Source organism: Tursiops truncatus, chromosome 3 (genome assembly GCF_011762595.2).
Source record: "Tursiops truncatus isolate mTurTru1 chromosome 3, mTurTru1.mat.Y, whole genome shotgun sequence".
In the NCBI taxonomy this organism is placed as follows: domain Eukaryota; kingdom Metazoa; phylum Chordata; class Mammalia; order Artiodactyla; family Delphinidae; genus Tursiops; species Tursiops truncatus.
The window spans coordinates 111,506,687-111,519,869 of record NC_047036.1 but is presented as its reverse complement, the minus strand read 5'-3'; the positions used below and the strand labels follow the sequence as shown (position 1 = coordinate 111,519,869).

Below are 13,183 nucleotides of genomic sequence, written 5' to 3'. Positions count from 1 at the left end.
GCATCTATTGAGATAACCATAAGGTTTTTCTCCTTTAATCTGTTAACGTGATAAATTAATGTTTTCAAATATTAAACAAAACTTGCATTCATAAAATTAATTATAACTTGATCATAAGATCCTATTTTTTTTCCTTTGATTTTTGCAAAACACCTCAAATTTTACTCATGGTACAAAAGTATTTAATAAGCACCACGTTGGTACAGAAAAACACACAGCCTATAGTTCATCCTTTAAAACCAGAACAGCCAAGTGAAAAGTCAGTAGAGATTCTTACTTCTACTTGAAATAAAAAATAAAAAACAAAACAAAAAAAGCTAAGGTACACATTAGGAACTGAACCACTATAGTTTTTCTTTCTAGAGATGTGACATCCATGTTTTCTGGTCAGTAATGTTCTATCAAACACTGTACTAAATCCAAGCAGACAGATTGCCAGTAAAGCTGTTTGCTATCTCCTACGGAGCTAGACCAGTGGAACACTGTCTTGGTAGGATTATTTTGACAGCAAGCAGGAAGTGCAGAGCCCCAACCCCAACAGAAAACCTAAGGAGCTGATTTACAAAGAAAGGGTTTTAAGCAAACCTGCACAAATACTAACATGCTCTAAGAAAAGGAAACCTTTTAGACCATTTCCAGCATACATTCATTGGTGCCCAGTAAAATAGGAACACCAACATAGAAAGCATTTTTGCTTTCATAACACTAATAGCCAAAAAGCACACAGCATATAATACTTTGATCTTGAAGTGGGTAATCATGGAAGTTCTAAGATTATATACACTAGGTTAGCCTGAGTATTCGTCTATAAAAATATTTTTCCAAAAACATGTAAACGGGCTTCCCTGGTGGCGCAGTGGTTAAGAATCCGCCTGCCAATGCAGGAGACACGGGTTCAAGCCCTGGTCTGGGAAGATCCCAAATGCCGCGGAGCAACTAAGCTTGTGCGCCACACCTACTAAGCCTGTGCTCTAGAACCTGCGAGCCACAACTACTGAGCCCGTGCACCACAACTACTGAGCCTGTGTGCTGCAACTACTGAAGCCTGTGCTCCACAACAAGAGAAGCCACCGCAGTGAGAAGCACGTACACCACAACGAAGAGTAGCCCCCGCTTGCTGCAACTAGAGAAAGCCCGTGCACAGCAATGAAGACCCAACGCAGCCAAAAATAAATAAATAAATAAACTTATTTTTAAAAAAACCACGTAAACGAGAGTTATAGAAACTATGGAACTACATCAGGAGCAGCAGAAAGTGATACAAGGACTGTACATGTAAGACTAGGAATTGATTTTCACATGTACCTTCTAGGTAAAGGAAGTCTCTCTAAGTTGATTCCTACAGCCAAGATGAACTGTGATAGTAGGATTTTCAAAAATCTTGAGATGGTCAGCTAGCTTGAGTTAAACCCTAGATAAATACTCCCAGTCAAAAACCCCATTGAGACTGCAGGACTGAAACTCTGACCCATATAAAAAGCTGTGAGTCCACAAAAAGTCTCATGGGACATGCAAGGCCTGCTGGGCCAAGACAGTTGATGATGGTGGGTTCTTCCAACATGGACACACCAACATGTATGCTGGGGAAGTGTCCCCCAGGTGGAATGCTGGACTTGGGCTTAATGCAGGAGCCATACTCAGAAGCTCCTGAGAGACGTGTCTACTCGGGGAGGAGTACTAGGGTTACTGAAGACAAGAATGTGTCCCAGGAAAGTCAGCTAATTTTCTCCTGATCCATCAATACTTAACATTAACGAAGAGTTGCAGAACAGAGTCAGTCTTTCCAAGATGTATTCTTCTGACATCATTAGCCAAAGCCTCTCCCAGTCTATTGGGCTGGTGATGTCTAGAAAGATCCCATTACCTGGAGGTGGGACCTAGGGCCACAGATTGTTCTGGGAAGCTGGCATAGAAGATGATTTGCACAATGAAGTCACCACTAAACCGCTGCTTAAGTCCAGTCCCCAGCCTTCTTTTTCTGCTCAATAGTCCAGAAACATTTCTTTAAAAGCCAGAAGATCCGTAAACGTGAGCAGGATGTCGAAAATATCACCCGCCACTTCATCTATGGTGCTGTAAAGTTGTAATGAAAGCCGCCATGTTAAATCCAGGAATTTGCTCCAACAGCTGTTCTTCCATATACTTTTCTACCACAGAAATAGATTCTATAAAAATAGGTGTGTAGGTGAGCTTATTCTCTTGTGTCTTCAAACTCCTGGTAGTACCTGTCCATGAAATTCCTCTGTAATAACTGGAACTCATCATCCATGATAATGGCCTCTAAATATCCAACCACAGCATCAAATTCTGCATCAGAGGCGGAAAAGATGGACAGCGCGAAGCTCTCCTCCTCTAGGGCATGCATCACCGTGGCTGCATCCACCGCGCATGAGGGAGCGGGCCGCTGGCGGGCTACCCCGCCCACGCCCGCCCATGGCCCAGGCGCAGCCTCTGCTCTGCTCTGCAGAGCCCCAACCGGCATCCAGAAGATCTCGCTGCAGCTGCCGAGGCTGTGGCTTACGGCCCAGCCCAGTAGGGCCTGCGCATGACGCCCTGACCTCAGGCTCCCCGGCTGCAGCCAGCCGGGCCTCTAAGCCCTACCAGGCCTCACTAAGCTTGACGCTCCTAAATTTTTAAAATAATACTTTTCATATGATCTTAAATTTTGTTTAATAATAGGTCAGTTAGCATTTTTTATATCTGTGTTCATAAGTGAGATTGGCCTTTAGTTTTCCTATATTGATCCTGTCAGATTTGGGGGTTAGGGTCATATTAATTCCATGAAATGAGTTGAGGAGGATAGCTTTGGTTTTCTGGGAGTAGAAACTTCTAAACTTCTAGAATAGTTTGTGTATGAATGAAATTTTATTTTCTGTGAATGTTCACTATAATTCACAGGTAAAGCTATCTGGATTTGAAGTTTTCTTTGTGGGAAGATTTTAAATTACTGATTCAATAAAATATCTAGGAATAAACCTACATAAGGAGGTAAAAGGCCTGTACTTGGAAAACTATAAGATACTGATGAAAGAAATTGAAGATGACACAAACAGATGGAAAGACAGCTGTGTTCATGGATTGGAAGAATTAATATTGTTAAAATGACCATACTACCCAAGGCAATCTATAGATTCAATGCAATCTCTATCAAAATATCAAGGGCATTTTTCACAGAACTAGAACAAATAATTTTAAAATTTGTGTGGAAATGCAAAAGACCCCGAGCAACCAAAACAATCTTGAGAAAGAAGAATAGAGATGGAGGAATCATGCTCCCTAACTTCAGACAATGCTACAAAGCTACAGTAATCAAACAGTATGGTACTGGCACAAAAACAGACACATAGATCAGTGGAGCAGAATAGAGAGCCTAGAAATAAACCCATGTACTTATGGTCAGACAATCTATGACACAGGATGCCAGAACATACAATGGAGAAAAGACAGACTCTTCAATAAGTGGTGCTGGGGAAACTGGACATCTACATGTAAAACAATGAAATTAGAACATTCTCTAATACGATATACAAAAATAAACTCAAAATGGATTAAAGACCTAAATGTTAGGCCAGAAACCATAAAACTCCTAGGAGAAAACATAGGCAGAACACTCTTTGACATAAATCATAGCAATATTTTTTTGGATCAGTCTCCTAAAGCAAAGGCAATAAAAGCAAAAATAAACCAATGGAACCTAGTTAAACTGAAAAGCTTTTGCATAGCAAAGGAAACCATCGATAAGACAAAAAGACAGCCTACTGAATGGGAGAAAATATTTGCAAATGATATGACGGATAAGGTGTTGATATCCAAAATATATAAACAGTTCATACAACTCAACATCCAAAAAACAAACAACTTGATTAAAAAATGGGCAGAAGACCTGAATAGACATTTTTCTAAACAGGATATGCAGATGGCCAACTTGCGCATGAAAAGATGCTCAACATCATTAATCATCAGAGAAATGCAAATCAAAACCACAATGAGATATCACCTCACACCTGTCAGAATGGCTATCATCAAAAAGAACACAAATAACAATGTTGGTGAGGATATGGAGAAAAGGGAACCCTCCTACACTGTTGTGGGGGTGCAAATTAGTGCAGCCACTGTGTAAAACAGTATGGAGTCTTCTCAAAAAACTAAAAATAGAACTACCATATGACTTGGCAATTCCACTCCTGGGTATATATCCATAAAAAACAAAAACACTAAATCAAAAAGATATGTGCACCTCAACGTTCATAACAGCATTATTTACAATTGTCAAGATATGGTAGCAACCTAAATGTCCATCAACAGAAGAATGGATAAAGAAGATGTGAGATGTGTATATATTTACATATACATGTATATGTACACATATACACACAGTGAAATACCACTCAGTCATAAAAAAGGAATTAAATTTTGCCATTTGTAATAACATGGATGGACTTGGAGGATATTATGCTAAGTGAAATGTCAGACAGAGAAAGACAAATACTGTATGATATCTCTGATATGTGGAATCTAAAAAAATAAAACAAGCTAGTGAATATAACAAAAAAGAAACACACAGATATAGAGAATAAACTAGTGGTTACCAGTGGGAAGAGGGAAAGGGGGGGAGGGGCAATATAGGAGTAGGGGGTTAAGAGGTACAAAGTATTATGCATAAAATAAATAAGCTACAAGGATATATTGTACAATGCAAGGAATATAGTCAATATTTTGTAGTAACTATAAATGGAATATAACCTTTAAAAATTGTGAGTTGTGTAACTTATATAATATTGTGCATCAACTATACTTCAATTTAAAAAATAAATAGATAAATACTGATTCAATCTCTTTAATATTTATGAGACTATTCAGACTTTCCATTTCTTCATGAGCCACCTTGGATAAATTATTATTTCTAGGAATTTTTCCGTTTCACTTGAACTTTTTACATTTATTGGCATTGTTGTCCTTAATACCTTCTTAGTATCTTCTTTTTTTTTTTTGGCAGTACACGGGCCTCTCACTGTTGTGGCCTCTCCCGTTGCGGAGCACAGGCTCCGGACACACAGGCTCAGCAGCCATGGCTCACGGGCCTAGTTGCTCTGCGGCATGTGGGATCTTCCCAGACTGGGGCACGAACCCGTTTCCCCTGCATGGGCAGGCGGACTCTCAACCACTGCGCCAGGGAAGCCCCTTAGTATCTTCTAAATGTGTATTGATCTCTAGTAATATCCCCTTCTTCATTCTTACTATTATTTATTTATTCTCTCTTTTTTCTTTATTTTCTTTTTTTCTTCATAATAAAGAGTATTTCAATTTCCTTATTTTTTTGAAAAATAAATTTTAATATTAAAAATTTTTATTGTATGTTTGGTTTTTATTTCATTAATTTCTTCTCTTATGTTTATTATTTCATTCTTCTACTTTGAATATAACTTCCTGAAATGCATCCTTGGCTCATATTTTCAACAATTCTTTTCAAATATGTACATTTAATGCTATAGATTTTCCTCTAAATACTACCTTAGGTATACTCAAAAATTTTTATACATAGTACTTTTGCTATTACCCAGTTGTTTTTCTTATGAATTTATAGAAGTTCTTTATATACTCTGGATACAGCCATTTACTAATTATATGTTTTGCAGATATTTTCTCTGACTCTGTATCTTGCCAGTTAATTCTTGTAATATTTTAATGAACAGGAAATTTTAATTTGAGAATAATTCAATTTATGTATTAATTTTATGATTTTTTGAGTGTGTCTAGCTTAATAAAATCTTCTCTCTCCTGAAATTATGGAGATATTCTCCTATAGTATCTTATAAAACTTTATATTTTTGCCTTTTCTGGCAAAGATTTATTTAAAATATTATAATTGCTGAAGCTGTGTAAAAAAATTGGCAGTGAGGGACTTCCCTGGTGGCGCAGTGGTTAAGAATCTGCCTGCCAATGCGGGAGACACGGGTTTGAGCCCTGGCCCGGGAAGATCCCACATGCTGCAGAGCAGCTAAGCCTGTGTGCCACAACTGCTAAGCAACCCCCGCTCGCCACAACTAGAGAAAGCCCACACACAGCAACGAAGACCCAATGCAGCCAAAAATAAATAAATAAAAATAAAATTTAAAAAAAAAAAAAAAAAAAAAATTGGCAGTGAACTTGAAGAATCTTACACATGTTGATTCCTCCCTTTTGACCCAAACACTCACTTCTAGGAATCAATCCTAAGTAAATGACAACTCATTTAGGAACTAGTAACTTAGGAAATAATAACTCACTTCTAAAAAACAATTTTAAGGATATTCATTATAGCATAATATAATAATAATTTCAGATGACTTAGATATACAGTAAAACAAAGTATATCTGTAATGAAATATTTGTAGCTGCTGAGAAATCATTATGGGATTCTGGGATTTCCACATAAACCTTAACTATTACTTTACTTCATAACAACAAAATATGTACATATTGTAATTTTAAAAATCTAATAAAATATTTTAGAATCACACTTTTAAATAGCTTTAAATCACATACACTAATGCTCACAAATGTAATTTTTTTATTGGGGTCAAATTCACATAACATGAAGATAACCATTTTAAAATGAACGATTCAGTGGCATTTAGTATATTTACAATGTTGTGCAACCACCACCTCTAAATAGTTCTAAACATTATCCTCACCCCCAAAAGAAACCCTGTACTCACTAAGCATTCCATACTCTCCATTCCACATTCCCCCCACCTCCCAAACACACACGCTCTCTAGCCCTGGCAACCACCAATCTGCATTGTTTCTATGGATTTACCTTAATATATGGATATTTCCTATAAATGGAATCATACAATATATGACGTTTTGGGTTTGGCTTTTCACTTAGCATGATGTCTTTAAGGTTCATCTATGTTGCAGAATGTATCAGTACTTCATTCCTTTTTATGGGTGAATAATATTCCACTGTAGCTCACAAATGTTACTTTATTTTATTTATTTATTTATTTTGGCTGCGCCGGGTCTCAGTTGTGGCATGGGGGATCTTTAGTTGTGGCATGCGGATTTCTTAGTCGTGGCATGCATGCAGGGTCTAGTTCCCTGACCAGGGATCGAACATAGGCCCCTACACTGGGAGCATGGAGTCTTATCTACTGGACCACCAGGGAAGTCCCACATTTATTTTTTTAATAAATTTATTTATTCATTTTTGGCTGCATTGGGTCTTTGTTGCTGCACACAGGCTTTCTCCAGTTGTGGTGAGCGGGGGCTACTCTTCATGGCAGTGCGTGGGCTTCTCATTGTGGTGGCTTCTCTTTTTGTGGAGCACGGGCTCTAGGCACACAGGCTTCAGTAGTTGTGGCACATGGGTTCAGTAGTTGTGGCTCGTGGGCTCTAGAGCTCAGGCTCAGTAGTTGTGGCACACGGGCTTAGTTGCTCCATGGCATGTGGGATCTTCCCGGACCAGGGCTGGAACCCTTGTCCCCTGGATTGGCAGACGGATTCTTAACCACTGCACCACTAGGGTAGTCCCCACAAATGTAAGTTTAACATTTAAAAAAAAACAAAAAGCAAAACAGCATACCAAACTCCATATAGAGCATGATGCCAATTTTGTATTTTAACATGTATAAGCATAGGAAAAATGGGAAGGAAATGCACTTAAATATTAACAGTGGTTATCTCTACTTAGTGGGATTATAAGTAACTTTAATTTTAGTTGTACTTTTCTGTATTTTCTTATTTTTGCAATATGAAAACCAAGTCATTTAAAAATATAAACATGAGGGAACACTTCCCAACTCGTTCTATGAGGTCAGTATTACCCTGGTATCAAAACCAGAAAACTATAGACCAATATATTTAATGAATATAGATATAAAAATCCTCAACAAATACTAGAAAACCAAATCCAATAACATATAAAAAGTTTTATAAACCATGACCAAATGTGATTATTTCAAGAGCACAGGTTGGTTTAACATCTGAAAATCAATTAATGTATATATTATAGCAATAGAATAAAGGACAAAAACCACATGATAATCTCAACAACTTCTGACAAAATTCAAGAGCTCTTTATGCTAAAAGCACTCAACAAACTAGGAATAGACAGGAACTTCCTCAGCCTGATAAAGAACATCTACAAAAAACCCTAATATCCTATTTAATGAGGAGATGTTGAATGCTTTCCCCTGAAGATCAGAAATAAGACAAGAATGTCCACTCTCATCACTTCTATTCAACACTGTAATGGAATTTCTAATCAGGGCAATTAGGCAAGAAAAAGAAATAAAAGGTCACTGGACCAGAAAGAAGTGAAACCATCTTTATGCACAGATGACACAATCTTGTATATAGAAAATCCTAAGGAATCCACTAAACATCTATTAGAACTAATAAATAAGGTCAGCAAGTTTTCAGGATATAAGATTAATAACAGGGACTTCCCTGGTGGTCCAGTGGGTAAGACTCCGTGCTCCCAACGCAGGGGTCCGGGTTCAATCCCGGTCAGGGAACTAGATCCTGCATGTATGCTGCAACTAAGAAGTCCGCAGGCCACAACTAAGACCTGGCACAGCCTAAATAAATAAATATTTAGAAAATATTATCTTAAAAAAAAGATCAATATACAAAAGCCCATTGTATTTCTCTATACTAGCAACATAATCCAAAAATGAATTAAGAAAACAACACAAAGAATAAAATACTTAGTAATAAATTTAACCAAGGAAGTGTAAGATATATACTGAAAACTGCAAAGCATTTTTTAAAGAAATTAAAGATCTAAATAAGTGGAAACACATCCCATGTCCATGGATCAGAAGACTTAATGTTGTTGAGATGGTAATCTATAGACTGAATGCAATCCCCATCAAATTCCAATGGGCGTCTTTGCAGAAACTGACAAGCTGATTCTAAAATTCATGTGGTAATGCAATGGAGCAAGAACAACCAAAACAAGCTGGGGGAACAAAAAAGGAGGACTAACACGTCCTGCTTTCAAAACTTATTACAAAGCTACAGTAATCAAGACCGTATGATACTGGCATAAGGATGAGACATATAGATCAACAGAATAGAACTGAAAATTCAGAAATAAACTCTTACATTTAAGGTCAACTGATTTTTTTTTTTTTTTTTTTTTTTTTGGCCACACCACACAGCTTGCAGGACCTTAGTTCCCCCACCAGGGATTGAACCTGGGTCCTCAGCAGCAAAAGCACAGAGTCCTAACCACAGGACCACCAGAGAATTCCCTAAGGTCAACTGATTTTTGACAAGGGTATCAAGACAGTTCAACAGGGGAAGAACAGTCTTCAACAAATAGTGCTGGCACAACTGAATACTCACATGCAGAATGAAGTTGGATCCCTACCTCACACCATATAGAAAAATTAACTCAAAACAGATCAAAGACCTAAATGTAACAGGTAAAACTCTTAAAAAGAAAACATAAGAATAAATATTTATTACTTGGATTAGGCAATGGCTTCTTAGCTATGAAATCAAAAGCACAAGCAACCAAAGAAGAAAGAGATAAACTGGACTTCATCAAAATAAAAAAAATTGTGCTGCAGAGAGCATAATCAAGAAAGTAAAAAGAACAACCCAAATAATGGTAGAAAATTTTTACAAATCATGTATCTGACAAGAGACTTGTATCTAGGATATATAAAGGACTCTTACAACTCAATAATAGAAAGACAAATACTCAGTTTAAAAAAATGGGCAAAGGATGTGAATATACATTTCTTCAAAGAACACAGAGTGCAAATGGCCAATAAGCACATGAAAAAAACATTCAACATCATTAGCCATTAGGGAAAAGCAAATCAAACCATAATGAGATCCTCTGTCACATTACTTGGGTGACTCTAATCAAAAGGACATATGGAGTGAGAGTTTGGGGTTAGTAGATGCAAACTATTATATATAGAATGGACAAATAACAAGTCCTATTGTATAGCACAAGGAACTATATTCAATATCCTGTGACACACCATGATGGAAAAGACTATAAAAAATAATGTATATATATATATGTATAACTGAATCACTTTGCTGTACTGCAGAAATTAACACAACACTGTAAATCGACTATATCTCAATTAAAAGAAAAGGACAGATAATAATAAATGTTGGCAAGGATGTGGAGAAATTGGAACCCTCACGCACCGCTGATGTGAACGTAAAACAGTGCAGCTTCTTTGGAAAAACAATATGACAGGTCCTCAAAACATTATACATAGAGTTACCATATAAACTAGCAATTCTACTCCTAGCAATATACTCAAGGAAATGAAACTATATGCCCATACAAAAACTTGTATATGAATTCCATAGCAGCATTATTCATAATATCCAAAAAGTAGAAACAACCTAAATGGCCATGAACAGATGAATGGATAAACCAGATGAAATATATCCATACAATGGAATATTATCCAGCCATAAAAAGGAATGAAATTTTAATATATGCTACAACACGGGTGAACATTGAACACATATGTAAGTGAAAGAAGCCACGTACTGTGTGAGTCCATTTAAATGAAATATCCAGAACAGGCAACTCCATAAAGACAGAGAGTAGATTAGTGGTTATCTAGGTCTAGAAGGGGGGCGTGAGGGGAAAAGTAAAATGACTCCTAATGGGCATGGTTTTCTGAGGAGGAGGGTGATGAAGTGTTCTGAAATTGATTGTGGTGATCGTTGCACAATTCTGAATCCCCTAAAAACCACTGAATTGTATACTTTAAATAGGTGAATTGTATGGTGTGTGAATTAGATCTCAAGCAAGCTGTTTATTTTTTAAAACTTCAATGGATCTGGGACTTCCCCGGTGGTGAGTGGTTAAGAATCCGCTTGCCAATGCAGGGGACACGGGTTCGATCCCCAGTCTGGGAAGATCCCACATGCTGCTGAGCAACTAAGCCTGTGTGCCGCAACTACTAAGCCTGAGTGCCACAACTACTGAAGCCTGCGCACCTAGAGCCCGTGCTCCACAACAAGAGAAGCCACCGCAATAAGAAGCCCACGCACCATGACGAAGAATAGCCCCCGCTCACCACAACTAGAGAAAGCCCTTGCACAGCCAAGAAGACCCAACGCAGCCATAAATAAATAAATAAAAATTAGAAAAAAAAACCCCACAAAACTTCAATGGATCTGACAGTCAGGAGGACTCTGGTGACACCCAGCCAAAGCCATTCCAGTGCCATGTCGGGGTGCTGGAAAGTGACAGGCTGGGGAGTAACGTGAGCGAGGAAGAAAGGAAAATACTTGCAGAAGACTCAGGAGGCTCATCTGTCGACGAGCAGGAGTGAGGCCTGATGCAGGGGAGGGCTTAGGGGTTTGCAGGCCCCCATGAGACACATTCTATTCCTAAGCCTGAGATCCAGTTCCTCAGAGAAGATGGTGATTATGACTCTGTGGGCCTCTCCAGACTCTATCCTGATGCTGGCTGGACTGGCCAGGCCAGGCCAGTCCTCTCTTCTCTATACCACTAAAACTTAGCAACCTGGAAAGGCTTACCACACACCCTGCCTCATCTTGGAGCCCTTCCCTGGAGGTGCTAGCTCCCACTGACCTCTTGCTTCTCAGCATGCTCTCACACTACACACAAGATGTCCTCACCATACTATATCTTACAGTTTACTGAAGCAGCTTCCAAGTATGGGGAGGATGCAGGAACACACACACTGCTTCCCTAGCCTGTGAGGACAAGGGGACCCAGGCATGGTTCCAGCTTATATATCCCTGACTCTTAACTCCCACCTGCTCAAGCAGGGCTTCTGCAGCCCCCTGCTTGGTGCCCCAAGGATTTCTGGGAGCTCCAGGGAATGCTCTGGAATAGTCCAGGAAGGTCCCATGCAGGGTCTGCTGTCTCTTCCCTATGCTGTTCTTCTGGTCACTCTGTCTCCCAGTGAGGATGCAGCTCTTGTTGGTGTTGGTTATGCTTTGTCAGAGGGGTCCCTGAGCAGCATAGCTTGGATGTCACTACTTCACTAAAGCAGTGAGAAAGCCCAGTTTTTAAGGACTACTTTGCTCTTGTGCTTTCTATGGAGTCAGACATTCGGCCATATGAAGCTTAGCTCAGGGTATGTCCTAGTGGAGGAACTACATGGAGTGCAGCCTCAATCAGCCTTAATGCTACAGCTTATAACCTCGAAGTCAGTATGTTCTCTACATAGGCCATGGGATTCCCTAACGATGACCAGGTATCCCTGATTCACTGATGCTAACCTGGGGACCTGATTTGAGGAACAGGATATTGCTTGTAACCCAGAATCGTGAATCTGCTAAACTCATTCATAAAGATCTCTCTTATGACCATCGCCCCTTGCCTGGGCTTCTACAGGTTGACCTCCCTTTGAGGAGATGGTCATTGAATCTGGGTTTCTAGGAAAACCATGTTTTCCTTGGTGACTACATGTGCCATCCATTCCACCTGGACCAGAGCCAGCGAGTAAGATACACTTGGGCCCTAATGTTTTCAGAAGAGCACCAAGTCCCATGGGGCTGGGCTTAAGGTGGGAGAGGGCCTTCTGCATACCCTGTCCCCCTCTTGAAGAACAAAGATGCTTATTAATTAGCATATGAAAGAAAGGCTCTGATAAAGCCTACAGTAAATGGTATTTAAGTCTTTTGAATGCAGTGCTTCCCAAACATATTTTTCCATGGGACCCTTTTTTTTGTCCACCCCACCCACTATCATCCAGGGGCACATCACCCTAACCGTAAAGTCCAGAACTTATGACTGGCATTTGGGGCCCACCCTACAGATTTCACTGGTCAACCTCTCTCCTCTCCTGCCACCAGTCCTCTCCACATCTTGCATGTTCTCCTCCAAGACATAGCCCACAGCTGTCTCCACCTGCTGGAGCCACCTGTTCCCTTAAACACCCAAAGACCCCTTTTCCCACCTCATACCCACTGCTGGCTACTGCTTCCAACCTTGAGTATCCTTGAGTACCCCTGGATGCCTGTCCTCTCTCCCTCCTCCTTTCCAGGTCATTCCTTGCTGCGTCCTGAGTTGCCCTTGTGAGGTTATGGGCATGGGATACCACACCTGACAACAAACCAAGGGGTTAGGACTGGGTCTTGAAGAGTTCTCAGAACCTGAGCCCCCTCACTCAACTTCCTACCCCACAGGGACTCTGCCTCAGGCAGCAGAAGAGCAGAGGGTGGGATCGGAGGT

At 39.6% G+C, this 13,183-nt stretch overlaps 1 pseudogene; it reads right to left on the bottom strand.

Moving 5' to 3' along the window:
* Positions 1–1,234: 1,234 nt before the first annotated feature.
* On the bottom strand, positions 1,235–2,365 carry LOC101334662 (ADP-ribosylation factor-like protein 2-binding protein pseudogene; annotated as a pseudogene).
* Positions 2,366–13,183: the final 10,818 nt, after the last annotated feature.